Raw genomic sequence first — 23,199 nt, forward strand, 5'->3', positions numbered from 1 at the left:
GCCTTCTGTGTGCCAGGCACCAGACTAGGTGCTCTTCGTGCATTGTCTCAAATCATCATCACGCCAGCACCAGGAAGTGGGTATCAACTGTCCTCATTCATAGATGGTAAAACCGGGCTGTGTCACACAGCTATAAATGTTGGAGCAGGCATTTGAACTCAGGCCTTCATTAACTCCACAACCTCTGAGCTTAACCTCTCTGTCATACTGCTTTTGTCAAGGATTGGCTTCATCCAGCATAGAGAACAATGTCTTTGTCTAAGACACAGAGACTCTTCAGACTGAGTAGCTCAATTTTTTTCTCCATTAGATAGTGATAAAAAGAGATCCTCTGTATTACAAGCCAATAATTGGTAAGGATTCCACAAGTGAATTATCTAAAACAGACTGCAGCCCCTGTCTTTTGACATAGCTGGGACACAACAGGGAAATTCTTGTTTTGCTAGATGGGGCTGGGATTGGTAGAGCTCAGGAACAAGATGAAATAAAATCCCTGGCTTATTCTTCTCAATTGTGGCAATTCCCTTCTTTGTGGGGCAGGGATTCGTAGAGCTCCGGAACAAGATGAAATGATAAAGCCACTTATTCGGAGCTATTGTGGCAGTTCCCTTCTTTGTGGGGCTGTCATGCCATGCCGTGCCCTGCCATACCCCCAGCCCCATTAAGGGACTATAGTGGAAGGTGTCATGTTACAAAGTGGACTGCTGAGCTCCTTCTGAAGATTTAGGATGGCAGACTAGAAGGGAGTGGGTAGAGGTCCTCTCTCCAGTGAATGAAGCTGCGAGATGAAATAGTCAGGAGCTGTTGGTGGCTGGGTTTTCTACCATGAGGAGAAAGCTGGACTTCAGAGAGGAATAGGAACTTGATCTCCTGTAGGGATAAGCAGAGACTGGCAGAGATGGGGTGTCTGGTTTTAGTTGTATGTGAGGCCCAACTGCACCCAGCCTTTCTAAAGCCCGGATTCTTTGATTCTTCCCAAGATGCTATAAATGCCCTTAGTAGCCATCTAATACAATCTTTTCTTTGCTTAAGATAGCTTGAATTTGGTCCTGACTAATTAATCAACTCCTTCCCAGATCCTCTAAAGAGTAATTGGCCCCTAAGTTTCAAAATGAGAATGATTTGGGGGGAGATAAAAAAGTGACCACTAGGTGCTAAGTCTATCTCAGCATGGGCAATTATGTATAAAGGCTCAAACAGATGAATAGAGAATCTCTCATAAAGAGGAGGTGTTTATGCCCCCTTTGTCTGCAGCTGCTTTTAAAAAAAAAATGGTTCTATCTTAGCGTGGCTCTTTAGTCTATGAAGCCTGACTAGTAAAATGGGCTGGCTACTTTTGGTTCTCTGTGTTGTAGTTAGATATCTAAACCTTCCCTGGAAGGGCCCAAGGAGGGCCCAATAACTGTCCTCTGGTAACAACTGACTCATCTTCCATTTTCGTCCAACTCTCCAAGTGGGAAAATAGAACTTGCTCAGTGGGGGGCTCACCGGTGCCCATACGTATGTTGGGGTGTGGTCACAGGGGAAGTTCAGGGTTAGTGCAAGCCCAGTGCTGACAGTCAAAAGCAAAGAAACAGAATTAGATCATATTCTCCAGGGACCCAGGAACCAGACACAAAGCCCAAGGGTTCTCAATCAGGCTGGAAACCAAAATGGAGCAAGGGGTCAGAGCCAGGTAGAAAACAAAGGTAGACAGTCTAAGAAAGTGAATGCCAGTGGGACTGGGGTGTCCACGACTTTCACTGATGTACACTGACCTGTATATCGGTCTATGTAGATTAAACCACTGATTACAGGTGGACAATTCTAGCAACCACTCGAGGATTCGGTTACCTAATGTACAATGAACCAGCAGCTTGGGAAGGACCTGGTGTGTGCACCACAGAGGGGGCAAAGAGAAGGGCAGCATGTTAAGCAGGAATTCCTGTGTAGATCCTTAGTTCCAGGAAGCCCTCTCCTCATCCTTTCTTTGACCATATAAACCACACAGCCATAAAATGGAATACAATTTAATAGTGTTCCATGCTATGCCAATTGGTGTTAAAGTGACAGATAGGGAATTTCATACAACATCTTTATTTATCCAAACATTTGGCTATTGTGGGTAAAGACAACAAGCATTATCTGGGCTCTTATGGAGGCTCACCGTGACATAAATAGACACAGTCGCCCAAAAACATGATTTTTGTTCTAATAGCTGTCTGGCGCTCACTGATCAAGCCAGTTGAATAAATAATGCTTCTCTCTGACATTCACTTTAGCAGTCATGGTGTCTGCATGTCTGTGTCTTCTCACAGTCAAAGAGTTTTGTTTTTGTGTGTTTTTTTTTTCCCTGATCTGAGCAAATAAAATATAGAAATGGTTATTGAATCAACAAGCCCAGGGGCTCCATGCTGCTTTCTTGTGGGGAAGGAAGCAGAAGGTTGACCTGAACAGTGATGGGAACCACTCTGGGGGTCCAGAGAAATGGGTTTGACCATCAAAGGACAGTCAAAGTGGTGGGTGGTGGAACTAGTGGGTGGTGCATGAGAAACTCACTCAGCGAGCTCTCACTTCCCATGTGGGAAGCAGACCCTTGAAGTTCAAAGCTTAGTTGAATCAGAGGGAAGGAAAGTAAGGTGTTTGCAGTGCCTGGAAATTGAAAGGCATCCTTTGTTTTATGGTGGTGAGCAGTGGAGAATGCAAGAGACTGTGGCCCACTCCTCTGTCAGCTACGGCGACACAGTGGGGAATCAGTGGTTCCACAGAAATCCACCTTTCTTTTCCTTTCCTCCAAAAGCAGGATGTGGCACAGGGAGCAAGGAATGTTTCTCAATCTCCTCAAGGTCTTCCCACTACCTGGCAACAGTGCCGGGCAGCTGCTGGACAGATCTTTCTCCCCATCAGATTATGTCACAATCCTGATTGGAATTCTCTGGGGGTCCTCATCTGCTACAAGACAAGGACCACACTTCTAAGCAGGTGTACACTTAGCTTAGATCCCAATGTGGCCCCACATGCCTCTCTCAGCCTCAGATCCCACGTCCCAGCCACAAACAATTACTGGATCATGGAAGACTCTTCTACCCATGTGAATGCTGTCTACTGTCTGGATTGCTTTTCTCAGTCCACTGGGCTGAGCTCCACTCATCTTTTAAGACCCAACTCAGAGGGTATCACTGAAGGGCATTTCCTGACTCTCCTGAGCCTTTGCCCCGGGAGACTCCTCTCCGCTGGGTTTCCACTTGCGCATGCACAGTGCTTTATCTTCTCACGCAGCACTTAAATGTCACTTGAAGATACTCAACCCACCTCCACAGTCCCCCAGGCCTCAATAGATTGTGGGTACAAATGAGGTCACGTTTACAGTTACAGCCAAAGCTCACTGGCTATAAATCCCCACCAAATAGTGGCAGAACCTCAAGTTCCCTTTCTGGGTTCCCTGCCATCTAGTATCTTCCAGTGTGGGTCTTCAGGTGAGGTCTCATGGGACCTCATCACTCTGGTCACTGCCCATGCTGCAGTTCTGGGGATGCCACAGCACCCTGGCCCCAGACAATGCTGGTTTGGGTACCACACCAGCAGAAAGAGTGGCCAATGACCTGTCAATTCTACTCCACTGAAGGCTCTAGGGAGCTAGGATGGGAAATAGAGAAACCTCTGCCTCTTGACATGGAAGCTCTCAGAGCCCCCAGGCCCAGATCCCATGTTTCCGTATAGGCGCTTTCCTGTCACATGCCAGAGGCACCCCCCAGCCTTCCCCTCATAGGCCTCCCTGGTCAGAGCCAGCTTCCACCACTACCACTGACAAGGTCAACTATAGGCACAACTCTAGAAGGCAGTGTTTTCATAAAATGCAACATAAGTAGCACCCCCTGGAGTTGTTCAATAGAGTATCCCTGTATGTACCTACTTCCCAGGCTTCTTGGGGTACAGGCTCTAGAGAGTAAGCCCAGAAAGGCCAGGAAGCCCCTTCCTCTCCCTGTCCAAGGCCCTCCTTCCAAGCTCTCAATGCATATTTTAGCTTCTGCCTCTTCGCAGCATGCTTGACAGTGGGTTGAGCCTGCCCCTCACCCACAAGGTGCCACAGGTGCCACAGGTCCCCAAGGTGCCCCTTGGGCGCTTGTAATCAAATACATATACAGTCCATGACCAACTTCTGTTACATAATTATATTATGGGTCTGTCTCCCCTACCAGACGGTGTGCTTCCTGAGGGCAGGGACGGGGTTGCCTTCATCTTTACAGCCCTGGAACCCAGCCATGGTCGGTAACTGGTGAGTGAACGAATGAATGAATGAGACTCAGTATGGCATTAGCTTTAACAGCCATCAGCACGTGACTTCTAGAGACTTTTCAAATCTCCATGTCTTGGTCCTCTCCTTCCATCTCCTTTGTGGCCCCCCTGAGATCCTTGCCATGGCTCCCTCCCAATCCTCCCACCATCTTCTCACCTGAGCCAGGCACAGCTTAGCCTGATGCTTCTCTCCCTTGGTTGCACATTAAAATATACTGATGCCCAGGCCCCACTCCAGACCAGCTAAACCCAATGTGCAGCTGAGGTTGAGAATTCCACCCTGCTCCCCTCCATGCCAGAAGACTCCTCACAGCATGCCTTGAGATGGCAGTCTCTTCAAAAGCAACAGTTGGTGGTCACTGCTCTCAGTGTTCACAGTACACATGGGAAGTCCAGAGGAGAGTAATGAAAAGTAGGAAAGGAATAAAAAATATGCTCTAGACAAGAGACTGCTCTATGGGGCTATCTACTGCGAGGGGCTAGACATAGCTCTCTGCCCTGGGACTTTGGTCCAACTGTTGCCCAGTCTTCCGGGGACCTTTCGGTTATATTCCAGTCTGTGACCAGTTTACGTAAGGCCCTAATAGCTATTGTCCAGCCGTCTCCTGTTCACTTACTACTCCTTACAGCCCAGGTTGGCCATCAACCTTCTCAGACCCAGTGACCTCTAGTTTATTTGGCACTGTGTCCTCCCAGGAGGTCAAGCTGCCGGCTGATTACCCAAGGTCTTGCACATCTTTAGGGGGCAGCTGGATAATTGCATAACCGTTAAAGCAACGTGGCCATGTCCTGGGGCTGGCTTCTGAGCATGTGAAGCAACTTAACTTGGTCTTTTCAGCTGCCACTGTGGCCGTGAGCCTCTGGAGCAACTTGAAAATTTACTCATTAACTCTGCGATCATGGATATCTTTTCCCGAACTTCCTTCTGCCAGAGGGCCAGAGACTTAATTAGAAGCCCTTAACCTTTTTAAAAAACTTGTGGTCATTTTAATGGGAATACTCATCCAGAGAAGCCAAGTCAAAAACCAATTCCTGTTATTGCTCAGGCTTGTGGAATGTCAGAGGTGGAATCTTAGCTGTCACCTATCACAGAGGTTCCCAAGTGTGGCAACATATTAGAACCGCCTGAGGAATTTTAAAAAGTGCTGATGGCTGGGCCTGACTAATTAAAAAGCACCTCAGGCACCGCTGTTTTTAAAGCCCCCTCCTGAGGCTTTGTCCTCAGGGCTGAGAATATTTAGTAATTCAAATTCTTTTATTTTTCATATAAGAAAATTAGGACTGAGGTGTTTGGGGGGCAGTTCTGAGATGTTAGCCCTGCTTCGATGGCCAGTGTGTCCAACAGGCTGGAGAAATAAACAGTAAAACAATAAACAGAAAATTCTGCTCTTTTTTGCCATGTAAGCTCTCTCTGGGCCACTTGCCTGCTCTCCCACTTCCTTCCCTTCTCTGGTTTTTCATTTCTAAGTCAGAAATCTCAGAAATTCCAGAATGTCTCATCTTTCCAAGCCCCTAATTTATAGATTTGGTAGATGAGCTAGAGCAGTGGGTGCCTTACCTGGGACCACCCATCAAGGGGCAGTGTCCAGGATTCCATCTGCTACTTCCACGGCCCAATCTGCTGACTCTGAACTCTCACCAGGGGCTGGCAGGGGAACCGTTCATATTCAGTCCTGTTTCAAAGCTGGAAGTTGGAACATTTAAAACTGTATTAGTTGTAACTTGGGGGAAGCTAGACATTTTGGGATTTTGTTGACCGCTTTTCATTTTGTAGGTGCTAAATCATTGTGATGAGGGGTGTGGAGGGACTGCAGGGGGGAGTGGGGAGTTGGTAACTGGCCTGGGACTGGGATAAGGCAAGCGAAGGGCCTCAAGGGCCTCGGGTGCGGAACTGAAGGAGGGGCTCATTCTCAAGGTCATGCAGGGGCCTCCTTACGTTTTGTGCTCTATGCCCTTCACTTGCTTGTCACCCTGGACCTGGCTCTGAGGCAGGAAGAGGGAAGGGAGGGGGAAGAGGAAAAATTCGATCCTAGCCAAAGAGCTAAACCTAGAATTTATTCCAAGTTAAATAGAGTTGGAATGCTAATATGCCAGTCTTAGCCTACCTTAGGCACTGATTCCAGCTCAAAGACCAGCGAACTCGAAGCAGAGAAGGTCAGAGAGGGGACACCCCCGAGGGTACCGGGGCAGTGCTGACAAAAACTCAACTTTTCTCCCTCCCCGCTGTGGTTTGCTCCGTGCCACAACCTGCTCCAGCAGTCATGGAGCCTCTGGGCGAAGGTGGCCCCTGGAGAGGCAAAGAACAGAGAATCCGGAGAAGCGGCAAGTCTAAATATTTAATTTATTCTTTTTGTTCCTTTTTCTTGAGAAGTAGCTGCAGAAATCAGCCTGGGTCCCAAGGCTTTGCATTGCTCCCAGTGTGCAGGGCAGGGCAGTGTGCAGGGCATGCAAAACAACTTCAGGCCATGGGAACAGCTCTTCTCTCATGCATGGAGATGCTAACTCTTGTGGTTCTCTCTGGTCTCAGGGTCCATAATTAGAGCTTTGCAGTCTTTGTCCAGGGTGAACTACAAATTCCTTGGGCAGTTAGCACACACTGAGCTATACCGGATATTACTGAGATGCCTGCCCTAACCCTGTCTGCCCGGAAATTACCATTTGCCCCTCCAGGCTCATGGAGGGTCCCACCTCTTTTGAGAGGTATGTCTGAGCCTCTCTTACCAAGAGAGGGTGCTTGATAACTATCCTGTGACATTTTCTGTATTTGATATGGGATCCTGGAACAGAGAAAAAGATTAGTGGAAAGATTGGTAAAATCCGAATAAAGTCTTTAGTTAATAATAATGTACCAATGTTGATGCCTTAGTTTTGATAAATGTACCCTGGTTAAGTAAGATGTTAACATGAGGGGAAGCTGGGTGAAGATTATACAGGAGCCTTTGGAGCTAGGTCTGCAATTTTCCTATAATTTTAAAATTATTCCAAAACTTTAAAAAATATTTTAAAAAATGCATTCGCTGTTTTATCCTGTAGTGAATTTCAAAGACTGAAGTGTTAGAGTAAAAATCTCCACCCAGTTACTTGAGAGTTCTTGGCAAATAACTTGAGTCTATTTGTTTGGCTGTGACAGGGAGATAATATCTATGTGGTCAGGACACTCACTTGTCCCCCCCAACTTGGTCCTCCCCTTCTTCCACAGTGATAGAAACTTACTTTTTAAATGGATATCTTTGATTGAAATGCCTTTAAATTTCCTTTCTGTGTTGTGTGTGTATGTGTGTGTTATAATTGAAGGCTTGTTTCTACATATAGCAAAAATCTGCTCATGCATATTGTTTGGGAAAGTCTTGCTTGTTTTCTTAGAGAGGTCTGGAGGCCTCTCATAGGTAACAAATACCTATGGCTTCCTTCTATTCATTTCATATATTTTGATCCAAAGATTTCATAGTTCTGTCCCCACCCTGGCTATTCCCTAGGGCTAAAAAGAAAAATATTTTGTAAAGGGCAGCCATTGTATTCTTTTCTTGGCATGTTCCCCTGCAGAGCACTGTGTACACTTAGGGCTCTGTATAAACAAATGACACAAATATAGATCTTGTGGGGAGAGCTCTTGCCGACTGTTTTTTCTGGGGTCCAGTGTTAACTGTATTGTTGATGTACTTATGAGTTAAGGTTGGTTTATGCTTTGAATGAGGACAAAGTAGAGATGTACTTGAGTATTTGAATTTGGACCAAGTAGACACAAGCAGATGTTGATTTTTACACGTGACCTTTCTTTTTGAATTTGAAGAGGAAGATGACGCTTTTTTGTCTTCCTGTCCATAACGAGGAAACTTTTACAAAAGTTTTGTGTGGGAGTTATCTTCATTCCCAAAGTCCCTCCAGTAGCTTCTCCTTCCCTTGCACCATGATTTTTGATTTATTAACCTCTTTTCCAGTCCTTTCCCACTCATTCATTCAATTCTTCTAAACAGGTTTTATTTCTCTAAAGAATTTAACACTCAGTCTTTGTACCAAACAGCCTTCCTCCTTTTCTCTCTGGTTCCATCTCAGAACAAAATTACAAACGAAATCTAATGGTGGATGAGTTTAGACTAGACTCAATTTATACCTTTGATGGACAGTTGTTGTTCTGCTCCTAGACCAGTTCTCTTTGAAGTAATGTTCACCAAAATATGTGGCTTCCAGAAAGATTGGAGGAAGACTGATGTTTTTCCTAGAATGCAGTTTCTATGTCATTGTGGTAAGCAGGAATTTTCAGACATGCAGTCAATGAAGGCCTTTAACATTCTCTTTGGATGAATCTAATCCTAAAAACTCTGTAACCTCCCTATAAATAAGAATTTTACAAGGCTAATTGCCCAAATGTTTGAATCTCCTGCCTGAAAACAATGATTTGGGAGTGACTCACTGACCACACATCCCTCCAAACTCACTCAGGACCAGCAAATGGCAATTAAACCTACAAAGCTGCAACAAACCTTTCCAGCTATAACTATCTATGCATTTAACTCATGAAACCTTAAAGCAGTTTTGACGATAATCTCATTAGATTGTTCCATGGTGTGTCAATTAAAAAACAATACAATTTCATTCAAAACTTGGCTTATGTACCCTTCTCTCACCTGGAACTTTCTATTAACCGATATTTATGAAATTACATACATTTCTGGTGCAAAGGTAAATAATGGTTATTATGATGAGCCTGAAACACTTGTTGAAGTGGCTTCTGAATCATCAAACCAAGACGTGATTTTTGCTTAATATATTTTGGGGTTAAGTATATTTGAGGTTCATTCTTGGGAAATTGGGCCTATGTGCCTAATAAGACCTTACATTGGCAGGTCAATTTCCAATTTATCTAGTATTTTAAATAAGAAACAGTTATAATCCACATTCTAAAGCCAAAGGAATTAAGGTGAAGTGACTTGCCCAAAGTTTATAGAAGGTAATAAGTAGAAAAGCTAGGACCCAGGATCCAGGTCTGCTATTTTCTTTTACGGCAGTTCTTTTTTTTTCTTTTAAAGTCAACTTTATTGGAGTATGACTCTGAGTGAAATCCACCCACTTAAGTGTATAATTAAATGAATTTTGCTACTCTCCTATTTAAAATCTTTTTTGCACAATATTTGGCAATTCTAGCTTTTGACCCCCATGAGGGTCCCTCCTCCTCTTCTCTCATTGGTCATCTTTGACCTCTGAGGAGATGTGCTTTTTGCTCTCCTGGTTAATAACCAGCCATCTCCAGCAAAACCCCTGAGAGCCATCCAAGTCAGGGTCCCCGCACATTCATATCAGACAGCCTGCACGATTTGAGTCCCAAATTGTATTTACCTGCATTATTTACCAGACTTGACCAAAATGGTCAACCGTGTTACTTTATAGTCCAGATAAAAGAAGTAGAGACAGACTTTCCACTGAACAAAGCAAAGTGTGAATCCCTGTTCCAGCTGCTTGGATATTCTAAGTTGTAGGCTGTGCCCATCCTTGCAAGAATGGTGAATTTTAGAGATGAGGTATGACTAGGAGAAAGTCATCTGTTTTCTGATTGGCTGCTGAGCAGCAGGTGAGCTAGAATCAAAACCAGAGATGTCCTCAGGCTTTCTCCACCCTCTGGGGACCTGGCCCTCTCACACAGGCTTCTGGAGGAAGGGAAATATCCAGGCCCACTTGATGCCTAAATGGCTCCCTCCCTGGCCATGCCAAGGCCACAGAGGTTTTATTGAAAGCTGCTCCAGCCCCTTTCCCAAGTAGACAATTTCCTGTCTGTGGTCCCACCTATGTCTTCCCATGTTGCCTCTCACATGTTCAATCCAAGTCCATGAAGCCACCTCTCACCATTGCTGCTTAGTTTACAGTGAGCCCGGTTTGGCACTGGGGGTCTTGAGATGAAGCTTCTAGGATGACTCGTGTGTGCTTCAGGAATAATACTTCAAGGGACTCTCCCCTCTCACTCAGCCACTCACAGTCCACGCATGCCTGGTCCAGCAGAGAAACTAGTCATCACGTATCATATTTAAACTGTTACATGGAGAACAAAAGCAATCTCACTTTGGCCTAATAGCTTAATATCTTTTTTGTGCTTATTTGAGGATTACCTAGCACATCAACAAAGTTTGTACAGTATAAAATCGCCAATCATAACTTTATCATTTTCATCAGCTGAGTTGTTTAAGTAGAAAGTTTTGTTTTTCAGAGCAGCACACTAATTTATAATCTAAAGAATATGCAAATATATTTCTTATCTACTTCACTATATTTTAATTATCTTTGATTCTTCCTTTGAAGGATGAAAACTTTAAAAGTACATGCTTCATATTTCTTTTGAGTCTTTTATATCTTTCTTGGCGTTGCTGATATTTTTAGAGAAAAATATTAAAAACCATCATTATCACTACTGTGGGCCCCCAATGAGGAGGAGGAGAGAGAGAATTGCAACAACTGATGTTAAATTGGGGGTGGAGGAGAAATAGTTGGATGGAAATGGTTATAGGCTCTCTCCTCCCCCAGGAGTAGAACTGATGGTCCAAACCACTAAGCTTGGGGAGTGGAGCTGAGTCTGATCTAGGCTGGGCTGGCCTGTGAGAGGTTTTATCTGGTTGAGCAGGTAAGGCACAGGGTGGAATTTCTAAGGAAAGTTTAGGTGCATTATGTGTATCTAACACGTTTATCCGATAGTCCATCTGTCCTAAGGAAGAGACTAGAATGAACAGGGCCCAATTGAACCAGGGTTCAGGGATCGGCTGTGGTCCCAACAGGGAGCTGGAGAGGGAATTGGAACCAGAAGTCATGGCAGAAGACAGCCAGACAAATGGACCATATGTGGTGAAAGGGAGACTATAGCTCCACACTTCTGTGGACAACCAAAGGCAGATTCATTTTTTCCTGGAACACCGGACACTGGGCATGGGACTATTTCCAGCCCCCTCTCAACAGCAGGGAAGGCTCCACATGCACCGCAAGCCTAGTTTCACGTTGGCTCAGAGTTCAGGCAGAATGAGCCTACAGATCTTACAGCTCCTATCTTCCTATTATGAAGAGCTTTCTTTTCTCTCTATCTCCTTATCTATCTGGAGAGACTATTGTCTTACATTTACAGTTGTCACTTTGTAGTTTACAAAGCAGTTTCATACAGTACTGCCTCAAAGGGAATCTGACACCAGCCTAGAAAGATGAGTAAGGGAGGAATTACTACAGATAAGGAAATGGAGGTCAACTAAGTTGACCAAGGTCACATAGTTAATCCTGTTCTTTTGCTCCCCACTCAAGTTCAGGCTGCCCACATGCTGAGATCAGTTCCAACGATATCTACAGAAAGCTGCTGGTTCAGGAAGTCCACGGTTCTGCTGAGATCCGTGGTGGGCGCCAAGAACCTTGCCTGGGTGAGTTCCTTGGGCCCTTGCTTATTGGCTCTCCAGTCCTTTAACTGGGTTTTTCCAACCTCTGAGAGTCACATTCTGGAATGATGCCCTTGGATTTGGACCTAGGTCCTCACAATTTGCTTGCAAAGCCCTTACCAGTCTCTTTTATGGAAGGAACTAATAGACAAGTTATCTCTAGATCCCTCAGGGCCTAGAGTCTGGGGGAGCAAGCACTTAGGAAATGAATATTTTCTTCCTGCCCCACATTTATTTCCTTTCATGAAGAATTTCTTGTGTGTCTTTTTGAGGATTTAAAATTATGTCTGTCTTATGGATAGTGGTCTTGCTGTTATGATGATCCTTCTCAGAGTCTTTGCTCCTTGTGGGGTTTGGAAGTAAATTTCCATGCCACACATGGGAGTGCTAAAAGGTGAAAATTTATTCATTTAAAGTCACAAACCAAGTCAGAGGTGAGTTAGAAACAGGCTCTATATCTCTCTGACTCCTAAACTCTGTCTTTCTCTAAAATGACAGGAACACTGGAGAGCCTGGATTCCTCTGCTATTCAGCTAGGACAAAGAACTAGTTATAAATTTCCTGCAGGTAGAAAGGGCCCACCTCCTCCCAACAATGATCAAAAGAGACATGATGATACTGAACATTTTTTTTTCATCTTTTGGTCTCCTTCCTAACATTCAAAACAAACATTTTAGAGAAGACACCAAGGATGGGATGGGATAGCCACAGTGTAGGGTTTTACTGAATACTCAGCATCACCACCTTTACCTTCCCACTGCCAAATTCTAAACATACTTATGACTCTTAATCTGTGGACTTTGCTCGGGTCCCAGGATGGGCCTCAGGACAGGATGCTGGTGATGAGGTAAGATGCACATCTCTGCAGTAACCTGAACATCAGCTGCAGTGTCTTGGAGGCTTATGGCTTTTTGAGTGTGTTTGAAAATGGACCAGACAGGCTTTAACATAGGTAATGACACTTCTCTTATCACTCTATGTCTTAGGTTGGGTACCCTAGAAGCCGAGCTGCAGATGGGAATTCAGGTGTACCTATCTTGGTGGGGCAGTGCTGTAGGAGAAAGGAAATGAGAGAAGCAGAATGAGACAGAACGAGAAGCTAAACAAGGATTTCATCCCAGCTGGAGTTGAGCTATGGTCTGATCTCAAGCAGCATGGATTGATTGTACCACAGAGCTTGAGACAGGGGTGCAACCTTTGGCACAGGGAGAGGGCCACTCCCCTTCAATTAGACATTGGTTGGCTGCCTTAGATAAGTGGTGGTGCAACCTCCAGGGTGAGGGGCTTCCATGCAGCAAAGGGCAATTCTCTGAAGAAGAGGCCAGCTGTGATGCTTTCACAGACATCTAGGGTGGGCACTGATAAGTTTACCTACTACACAGGGATGAATGGTGATCAACAAGGGCCATTTGGCACAGCCATAGGGAGCCATGAGGCCATAGAGATGCCTGTCATATTCTGGCTTCCTGGAAATAGAATGAGCAACTATTATTAGGAGACTGATCTAGGTTTTGTGGTTCTTGAAGCTTTTACAATTTAAGGAATTTTAAGAAAAAGAACACAAAACTAAATTCAAAATTAGGTTCACAGCCTGTGGAAGTGGTAGGTCCTGAAGCTAAAGTTTTGTTAGTCTTATCCATCTCTGGGTGTTTTAGAGCCTTTGTGCAGAAGAGAAAACTGAGGTTCAGAGTTTAAGTGAAATTGCCCAAGGACGTCAATCAATGAAGTGGTTGGAGCTAGAGCCCTATTCTGCTATTCTGGCTCATAGTCCAGAGCCTGCTCTGTGATACAGGCACGCCCATTGCAGAGGACTGCTGGGAGGTCAGGAGATAACAAATGAGAACGTGCTTTTTAAGCCCTCCCTGAAGTGTCATGTGGCTATAAGGCTAATGCCTTATTGTGGTGAAATGAGCAATTGATCTGTGAGGTGGGATGATGCCAACTTGAGTAATTTAGTCAAAGGGGATATATATACAGAGGTGCCACATTTTAAGAAAAGAAAACTATTAAAATTGTAATACTCAATATATACCTATAATGAAAGATGAATACAAGTCACGTTTGACTTCTGCAATGACAAGAGGTGCTCGAAGCAGTTACCATCAGCTTTCAGACACTTCTGATTATGGCAAACTACTGCTTGAGCAATGCTGACCAAAGGGTCCACTTGTATACATTTTTTGGCACTCCTGGTGTGTTTTCTCTCCGTAGTTTCCTATGCTGGCTTCCTAGGTTTGTACAATAGCAAATATCGCTGGTTTGATTCAAATTTGCAAGCTTCCAAAATTGGCATGAGTAATAAATTGATAAATCACCCAGGCTCGTGGCTACTTGCTCAGCATGAAAACAGAAAACACAGGCTTTCTTATAGAAAACAAGAGCAGTCCTCCTTATTACTATACAAGAATGAATAGTTGATGACCACTCAGTGGTTCATGAGAGACAAGGTGCAGGAGATAAGAGAAGGGCAGGAGTCTCTTGAATTAATGGTGCAGAGCAATGATAGAGTAGGTTTCTAAAAACCTTTTTTTTTCTGTCCAAAATCTCTTGACAATAAGTGCAGCTAACTCTAAGTCCTACAGGCTACACCTTATGCCCAATGGTTTTCTTTCATTCAAGTTTTCATCAGCATTGTGTTAGAGGGGCCCACCAATCCCCTGAAGGTAACCGAATGTCATTTAATTGGCATTATGTTGACCCCTTTGCCTTCTTTTCTGTGGACTGAGCAGCGCTGCTGAATTTTGGGACAGTAGCACGCTGAAAGAGTTGAACAGCTTCAGTGAAAAAAGCCCTTTTTTTCAGAGAGTTTGTTTTGCAGTCCTTCTGGATCTCTACTCCTAGGTACCCAAACTCAGCCAGTTGAGAGAAATAAGCCCTTGGTTGGCCTGTTTGCTTAAAGAGGATATGCCATAATCAGCTCATTTGTGCTGAAAGGTCTTTGGAGAACAAAGACATAGGGCTTGAGAATTGTCCCTCTCCTACTTATGTCACTCATCTCTGTTCATTTTGCATGAGTAGAAATTATAAGTGGCATACTATTTCTCCATCATCTCCTAGCCTTTCTTGATTGTCCTACAGTAAGGCCATTTTTTCAAGTGTCTCTCAACTCCTGGAAGATGGGGATGGGAGTGGGTCATGTGGGTATTCCCTTTCACTTACCACTTTGTTTATAGAGCAACACTCTACTTGGTCTTGGAGAAGGTTCTTCAGGGTCAGGAAGGTGTGGGAAGGGATGGATCAAAGGATGTGGGTGGGAGGTAACGGGTATGATGAAGCACGGAAGCGAGGAGACTGGGTTTTCAAGATCTTGGGATTTTAGGATCTTGATCTGAAATGCAGTTTTCATTGCCCGGATTGTACATTTGAAGATCAATCCTTGGAAATGGAAGTGGGTCATGCACTGAGGCTGACACAGGAACCACATCTTTGGAACTTGCCTAATTTTTGTTTTTGTGCATCCCAGAATTCTATGTTCAGAGCTGCAACCAACAGTAACTTAGATGTTACATTTAGTGAGACATTTGACTAGGAATTTTAGAGAAGTAACAACTGAAAGCCAGTTGCAAGGAACTCTAAAATTAGAGTGTGTGTTGTTTAGACCTTTGTCTGTGGCATGTGATACTGCTTGATACTGCCAAAAAGAAACAAAGAAGAAAACAAATTGAATTCCTCCTCCATTCAAAACAAATAATACACAAACATGAGATGTAAGTTGGAAGGCCTGGACTTTCTGTCTGTGCTAACTTTCTAACATTGGCCAAGATGAGTAAAATAGGAACTACCCTCATAAGTAAAATGGAAGGGACCTAAAAAGGTATCTTCTTACCTAAAAAGAGGGTGCATATAGGAATTCTGTTTGGAAATTATTAAAGTATAAGAGGAAAAACAGTTTCTATAGGAAATAATAAGAATTCAGGTGATATCATGGGCATGACCTCTACAGAATAGCGAACCTCCATTTTCTCCCCACATTTCTTTTTCTAACACTGATGAGATTGAAATTGGTGACATGGTCAAAAATGCCCATGCTAAGAGCCTTCCTCTCCTCAGCACTCCCTGTCAGTTAGCATAGGTATAAGGTATAATAGGAGGGACTCCATTTTAAAACCAGACTCCATCTTGAAAGTCAGGAACTCCGTCTATAAAGTCAGGAATGCAAAGGGAAAAAAGCCTGAGACACTGATAAACTACCTGCTGCATACATCCTGAATGTACATAACTAAGAAGGGAAGAGAACACAATACAATCACCAGAACTTGTAAAAATAACCAGCACGTTCCATTCTCATGAAGTCAATCATTGTTTGTAAAACAAAACAAAAACACAAAAGCACCCCATAAATTGTAAATCTCCCATGTAAATTTGTTTTTATACAACTTGAAAGAAAACCCTCTAGTGGGATGATATTAAACAGACACCTGCTGACCATGAGATAGAGACATTGCTTGTTGACCTCAGGGAAATGATCTGGGACTGCCCGCCAGATTCTCCCTGGCTCCCTCCCTCTACCCCTCCCCATATAGCCAGTAAACACCAGGAACCAGCCAGCGCCTTCCTTCTTGCTTGTTCCCTGGTACACTAGCTATCTCTCCCTAAAGCTTTGCTTGCTGAGTTTCATATGGGAGTTCATTTCTGACATTGGGACCCAAGAACCTGGCATTCGTTGGCTCCATCAACACCTGGGTGATAATAAAAGTAATAAGAGCCAGAGTCTATTGAGCACATTGATGAGATTTATCAATGTGTGTTAAGAGCTTAATTAATGTTATTTTGCTTATTTCTTGCTCTAAGCCTTTGTGGTTTCATCATGTTTTAGATAGCACAAACTGAGACTTAGAGGTTAAGTCACTTGCCCAAGGTTACACAGCTAACACAAATATAACTCTTCCCCTTTCTCTACTGTCCTTTCTATTCACTCTAACTCAGATCAGCTTTTTATGTTGTTATTTTGGTCCCCTGGTCTTTTTCTGAGGTTTTCTCCTTAGCTGCCTATTAATTTCATTCACATATCTGCAAATTCTAGTGAATTCAGCAGGAAAAAATCTACTAAATTGCAAATTGTGTGAAAAGTAAGGAATTTTGCCTGTCATGTTCATGGCCATATCCTCTGACACACAGTAGGTACTATATACATATTTGTCATGTGAAATATTTATTACTGAGCAAATGATATGTCTACAGAAACTCAGATCCAGGAATCTGCTTTGGGGTTCAGGTCAGTTTTCTTGAAGATTTGGGTCTGGCTTGGCTTTCCCTGGGAGGTGTCTTCTGGAATTTGAGGGTCTGGGCAGGCAGTTCCCCCCGGACAGCCCTGATAGAACCACTGATGCAGGATCTACCCAGAACAAATGGTTTGCAAGAATGCACAAAATCCCAGAAGGTAGCATAATTGTTCAGGAGATGTATACGTCTCCTTGGTATTAGTACCAGAATGAAATTTCTCTTGAGAAGCCTCATAAAGGTGGTCTTGCATGATGAACGTTTTTAATGATATCTATGCAGGAGATACCAGGGAGCTATTCTGTGGCTCTTTCCTATGGCTACACTCAGTGGAGGTGAATGGTAGTTTCCAGAAATTCAATCAGAAGTCATCAGGCCCAGCCGTTGGAAGCCACTGAGGAAGTAGCCCTCTCCCTGTTTTAATCACCCCTGCTTTCTGGCTGACTCACTGTAAAATTTTTCCCTTTGAGAGCAATACACCAACCTGGGAAGACTTTATTCTTGGATTGTTCTAAAAACAACACTAGAAATTTAAACACATGCTCCCATACACCCTGTGCCTTCTCTCTGACCCATTATCTCAAAATATGCTGGATCTGAAAGACCATTTCACTTGGAGGGAGCTAAAAGTTTTGAATGAAAAGATCTTATTGCTTTCTAAATAGGATGATGGAAAAATGCAAAACAATCCAGCGACAGCCAACGAGTTGTGTGCTGGTACCATTTGCTTTGATGCAAATTTAAGACTACAGATGTCCAGTAAAGCAAAAGGGACAGTGCAGACCTGGTCCCCAGAAATACAAGTTTTCATTCTCTCTGGCATGCTTTGCTGATGTGGCAGGATTTTGGAAAAGCCAGTTATTCAAAACTAACACTTCTAAAAATCTTAGAGTCCGTGGGTAGTCTTACACTTTTCTTTGGAGTAGCAAAATAAATTTCAGACCTATCATTTTGTTGTTTAAAGTCCCCAGATCTAAAGCCAGAATATTGAGGGCTGCTGGCAGTGTTGCAGGGAAAAAGCTCTCCCCAGGTCTCGTTCTGTTCCAGGGAGCCTGCCAGTTCTGCCTGTCTGTCCAGTACGAGATTGGGTAATCCCAATACCCCTGGGGGCCTACCAACCCTGCAAGAGCCTGCCTCCGACTTTAATCTGGCCTAGCAGGTCCCCCAAACAAAGAACCACTTCACTGTCCATAGAAACAGCTTGGATCACATTCTGCTGGGTTTAAAGCTATAAGCCACTCACCTATTGGCATAGGTTCAGTGTTTTCTCATTTGTGTAAGTCAGGATTTCTAAGCTGCATTGGGCATTTACCTTTTTCTTCGTCTATAACAAAGTACAGGACACATAGGATATGACTAGTATTGTATGTCCCCAACAAGGATAGCACCAAAGCACAACAAATGTCGGTTCCACTGAAGGAAGAGCCCCTGGCCAGGGTGATGGACACTGGCTACGGCCTACTGCTCCCTGAAGGAGGAGCTGCGGGGAGTTGGGCAGCTCTGATTCCCTTTGGACATAACTGGGCTGCCTCTAAATGACGGTCTGAGGGAGGTCCAGAAGGCCCTGTCTTCAAGTACATCCACTGTCGGGACTTCGTTTCTTATGGAAAGCTGTTAGGTATTAAAGAATGCCCTACTAAAATGCAATTACCTTGTGGCGGGTTCTGCCTTAAACATGACCAGTTTTCTGGTAGTAGGCTTGGTGAAGGCGGGGTGAGCTAAGGACCCCCAGATGGGACAAGGCTTTGGTTGGAAGAGAGGTAGAAGAAGTGGTTGAAAGAGAAAGAAACATTTGGTTTCCGCACGGCACTACCTTCCAGTGCCACTAGCAAGACAACACAAGGCTTAAAGGTTCTTCTGTGCCACCAGTGGGTTGAAGATATAGCCAGGTTGAAGAATTAAAAGGGGAAGAAAAAAGAGAGGGGAAGAGAAAGCAAAGGGAGGGGGACAAGTCTTCAGGTGAGGAGCTTGGGGCTAGCCTCAGAGAGTGTGTTGTGGTGGGGTGTGCCCAGTTACCCCCACCTACCACCCCCCAATCAGCTGCCGACTGTAGGTCTGTGATGTGTCTGAAGGTGCAGGTGGTGTGGTGAAGTGGAAGTGGCACTAGCCTGACATTAGGAGTTCTAGTCGCTGTCCTGTAGTAACTGGCTGGATGACCTCTGGGATTTCTTATCCATAACAGGAGGGGGTTGGCCCTATGGTCTCAAAGGTTGCTTCCAACTGGAACAGTTCTTGTGAAATAGTAACGCTTTTGAAAGCCCCATGATTCCACCACCAGAAGGGATCCACAGCTTGCCAGAAAACATCCCAATTAACCCAAGGGAATGGCTAGCTGTACAGACATCTGTCACCCCTAGTTCCCAAGGCGGAGTCTCGTGTTGGCGGGAAGTCTATAGGAAAAGTGCTTGGAAACTGCTGCTAATCTTAATTCCTTTCTTTAACCTTGAGATAAGAACGCCTTTGTTTGAGTCTCAAGCAAGTCTCAAATTATGTAACTCACTTTTATTAAAACTCTCTCTGACTGTTTTATATTCAGCCTTTTACTTGCCCTGGTTTGTGGCTTCAGTTGAAGAGGTGGCCTTGTATTTATGCTCTGTTTTTTTTTGTTTTTTGTCCTTTAGATCTTGACAGGCTAATCACTTGGTTTGTTTAGTGAACACTGAGGCCAGCTCTACAATCCAGTGGCCTGACAAAGGGCCTGTGACTGCTCTGGGAAAGCTTTGCTCCTCGTGCAGGACGTCAGGAAGACTTTTCAGGGCAACAAGCCCAACCAAACCAGATCTGCCTCCTCCCCAAGCCCATGCCCCCTTAGAGAGCCAGACAATTTTGTTCTTGTCTCTCGAGCAACCCCTGGTCACAAGATTCATTCATCACTTATTCCTCAGCGTGGTCCTCCCTGATACCGCATCCAAAGCTTCCTTCCCCCACGCACAGCTCTTCCAAAATGGTCTTCGTAACACTTACTACTCTTTGAAATTATCTTATTTACTTATTTTTGTTTATAGTAACTGTTGTATTCCACCCTGCCTGGAATGCGAGGTTTCCCACAGACAGGGGACCTCTCCAACAGCGCCCACAACCATGCCTTGCATTGTGAGGTGCACATGTGGTCGACAATCACTTATTGAACATCTAGCATGTACTGGGCATTAGCCTTTCTGGGAAAGATGCATCTATAAAAAATAAAAAAATAAATGTGTGACACACTCGGAGGTATGTTGGCAAAACTAGAAGTTTCCTCAAGTACTCGTGTTCTCTCCTGCTAAGTATTTGGGAGATTGCCATCCACTGATTCACTACTTGATGTTGTTCTAGGTACTGGGATGGGGCAGGAGAATGCAGGAGATGAACAGAATGTGTTCTCAAGGAATTCACTGGTCCAGTGTGGGGTGCATGACAAGGGGACAACAGACATGTACATGAGAAGTCTAATACAATGACATTGGTGCCTTAATCCAGTGATGCACACATCGTCATGGGAGCAGTAATCAGAGGAGGAGGACAAGAAGACTTCAGCTTTACAGAGCAGAGGGTTCAGCAAGAGTTTGACAGAAGAGGGGAAGGGCATTCAAGTCATGAGGAACAGCATGTGCAAAAATATGGAGCCAAGAGAGGATTTTTGGTAGAAGAGGAACAAGTCGGAAGAGCTTTGCACAGGAGGGAGAAAGCTTGGAGAAGCCACGGGGAATGAGGCTGGAAAGATCAGCAGGAGCCAGATTGCAGAAAGTATGATTCCAGGGTCTAATACGGAAAAGGGAAGAAGGGAGTAGGGCTGCCCATAGAAATGTAATCTCAGACTTCCTGAGTTGGATGGGACACCAAGGTAATCAAAGGGAGGCATATTTATAAACCTTCAGGTCCTGATTGTTGCTGATACTCTGATTCTAGAAATTTGCAATGGCATTTGGATATATGTAGGGGCCTATGGTGCAAAATTGGGGAGATCTTTGAAAGAAAAAGAATACAAAATCTGATTACAAGAATGCACAGTGGTGTGGACCATGGCCTTGGCAGAGCCTCGTACAAGTGAGGGGCTCTGAGGCTTACATTTCATGAGCTTCACAGTGAAGCCACCTCTGGAACCTGCATGGTGTTTATACAAAATATTGCAAGGCAGAAGTAAGGCTTGATTTTATGACTTCACAGTGATTTCCCTGAGAGAAAATTCTTTTGCTGCCAGTTCTTCCTCTGCTATAAATTAGTCTTAGTCCTGTGCCCTCCTTTCTATGTGTACCCTTTCCATTGGTGGCCCTGCCCTTAGCATGACCCACAATGTCTTTTGTGGTCTAGACCCTGCCTGTCTTTCTGACCACCTCTTGCCTCTCCCCCTGCTCCAGCCATACTGGTTCTCTGCCTGCTCCTCGTAGGTGTCAAGTTCCCTCCTATTTCAGTGCCTTTGTATCTGCTGTTCCCTCTACCTGGAACACTCTTTCCCCAGAACTTTATTGTCACATTCAGAACACAGCTCAAATGCCACCACCTCAGAGAGGCCTTCCTTGATCACCCAGCCTAAAGAAACCTCCTAGTCACTCTCCATCTCACTGCGTTGCTTTGTTTTCTTCCCAGCACTTTTTTATTAGTCAAAGTCATCTTATTTTTTGTTTGCCTTTTTACTATCTGTCTTCTCCTATCACATAAGCCTTCTGAGCACAGGGACCTTGTTTATCTTGCTCACTGTGCTGCATCCTCAGCACCTGGAGTGGTACACACACACACACACACACACACACACACGCACACTAAAATAAAGAAAAGAAAAGAAAAGGAAAGAAAAGAAGCCTACAGAATTTGCTGATAGCATTTTTATGTAATTGTAATAATTTGCATTTGTACAGCACTTTCTAGTTTCAGAAAAACTCTTACATATATAATCTCACTTCCACCTCAAAACAAACCAATGAGGTAAGTAGGAGAGAGATTGTTATGGCCCCATTTTAAACATGAGTAAATAGAAATTTAGGGAGATAGGATGATGGTTTAAAATTTTTAGCTAATAAGTAACACATTAGGTCTCCTCCCATCAAGACCAACTCTCTTTTCATTCTGGCTCATATTCCTAGTACATGTTAGTTCTCCTAGCTCCTCGGAGCAAGAGAATTTATCCATAGAAGGAATGAGAAAGCACCTCTCCCCATCCTCTGATAGGGAAGGAAAAGAGAACCTGGACTCCACGTAAAGGTTTACGGCAGAGAATCAGGCTAATTATTACACAGTGATAACGATTAAGTTTAAACAACAACAGTGCATTGTCTGTGTGCAGTAGGATTTCATTACCTATCATGAAACTGATGAGGGACTTAAATTTTCATTTTGATTTAATGACAAAAGCATTGACTGCGGGACAATTTCACATGTTTCACCCTTAAAAGCAAATCTACTAGATACTGAATAAAGAACGAAAGCCAACCTTGCTATTTTTTTCAAAAATAGAGGTATTTGAAGTAATGTTTTTCTAAAATTGTCTAGAGAAGCAGTGACAGAACAGGGAGTTCAGAAGCTAGAAATTCCTGGTTCCACTCAAAAACTGTTGGAAGTCAATTTCTACAATTCTTCTGGGCTTCCATTAATAGAAAGATTTAGGAAATGTTGATGCATTTGTAATAGTTGAATGTGACTCACATGGATTTTTTTTTTGACAAACTGCATAGAAAGTGTGCAAATCATACAGAGTGTAATGAATTTTCACAAAGTAAACTACACGCATGCAATCAGCTCCCAGATCAAGAAATAGATCATTACCAGCACCCCTCTTGCCCCTCATTCTAATAACTCCCCTCCCTGAACAAAGGGAACCACTGTTCTGAGTTCTCCCACCATAGATTGATTTGACCTGCTTTTGAACTTCATACAAATGGTCACATAGTATGCAGTTGTCTTTTCTTGTCTGGCTCCTTTTGCTCCACATTATATTGGTGAGACTCATGTATATCCTTGTGTATAGTTGTAGATTGTCTTATCTCGCTGCTCTGTAGTAGTTTTTTGCCTGAATATGCTACTATCTATTCTACTATTGATGGTCATTTGGGTTGTTTCTAGTTTGGAGCTATGATGAATAGGGCTATGACCATTCTCATACATGTGGCATTGTGAAAGTATACATGTATTTTAGTTGGGTATAAATCTGGGAGTACCACTGCTAGATCATAAGATATACTTATATTCATAGAGTTTTCCAAAGTGATTTTACCACTTTATTCTCTTGTCATTGGTATATGAGAGTTCCAAATGCTTTGCTTTCGTTAATGCTCAATTATATTCTTATGTTGTTCTCTAATTCTTTCATATGTATAGGTTCAACCCACCCAAT

At 43.8% G+C, this 23,199-nt stretch overlaps 1 protein-coding gene across 1 annotated transcript in view; it reads left to right on the forward strand.

The window, feature by feature from the left end:
* The first annotated feature begins 4,242 nt into the window (after window positions 1–4,242).
* Window positions 4,243–23,199, forward strand: part of ATL2 (atlastin GTPase 2) — an 86,773-nt gene continuing 67,816 nt past the window's right edge. The window contains exon 1 of the mRNA XM_081067876.1: window positions 4,243–4,255. The gene's annotated coding sequence lies outside the window, so the exon portion shown is untranslated. The remainder of the gene's footprint in view (window positions 4,256–23,199) is intronic.

Source organism: Rhinolophus hipposideros (genome assembly GCF_964194185.1).
Source record: "Rhinolophus hipposideros genome assembly, chromosome: 12".
In the NCBI taxonomy this organism is placed as follows: domain Eukaryota; kingdom Metazoa; phylum Chordata; class Mammalia; order Chiroptera; family Rhinolophidae; genus Rhinolophus; species Rhinolophus hipposideros.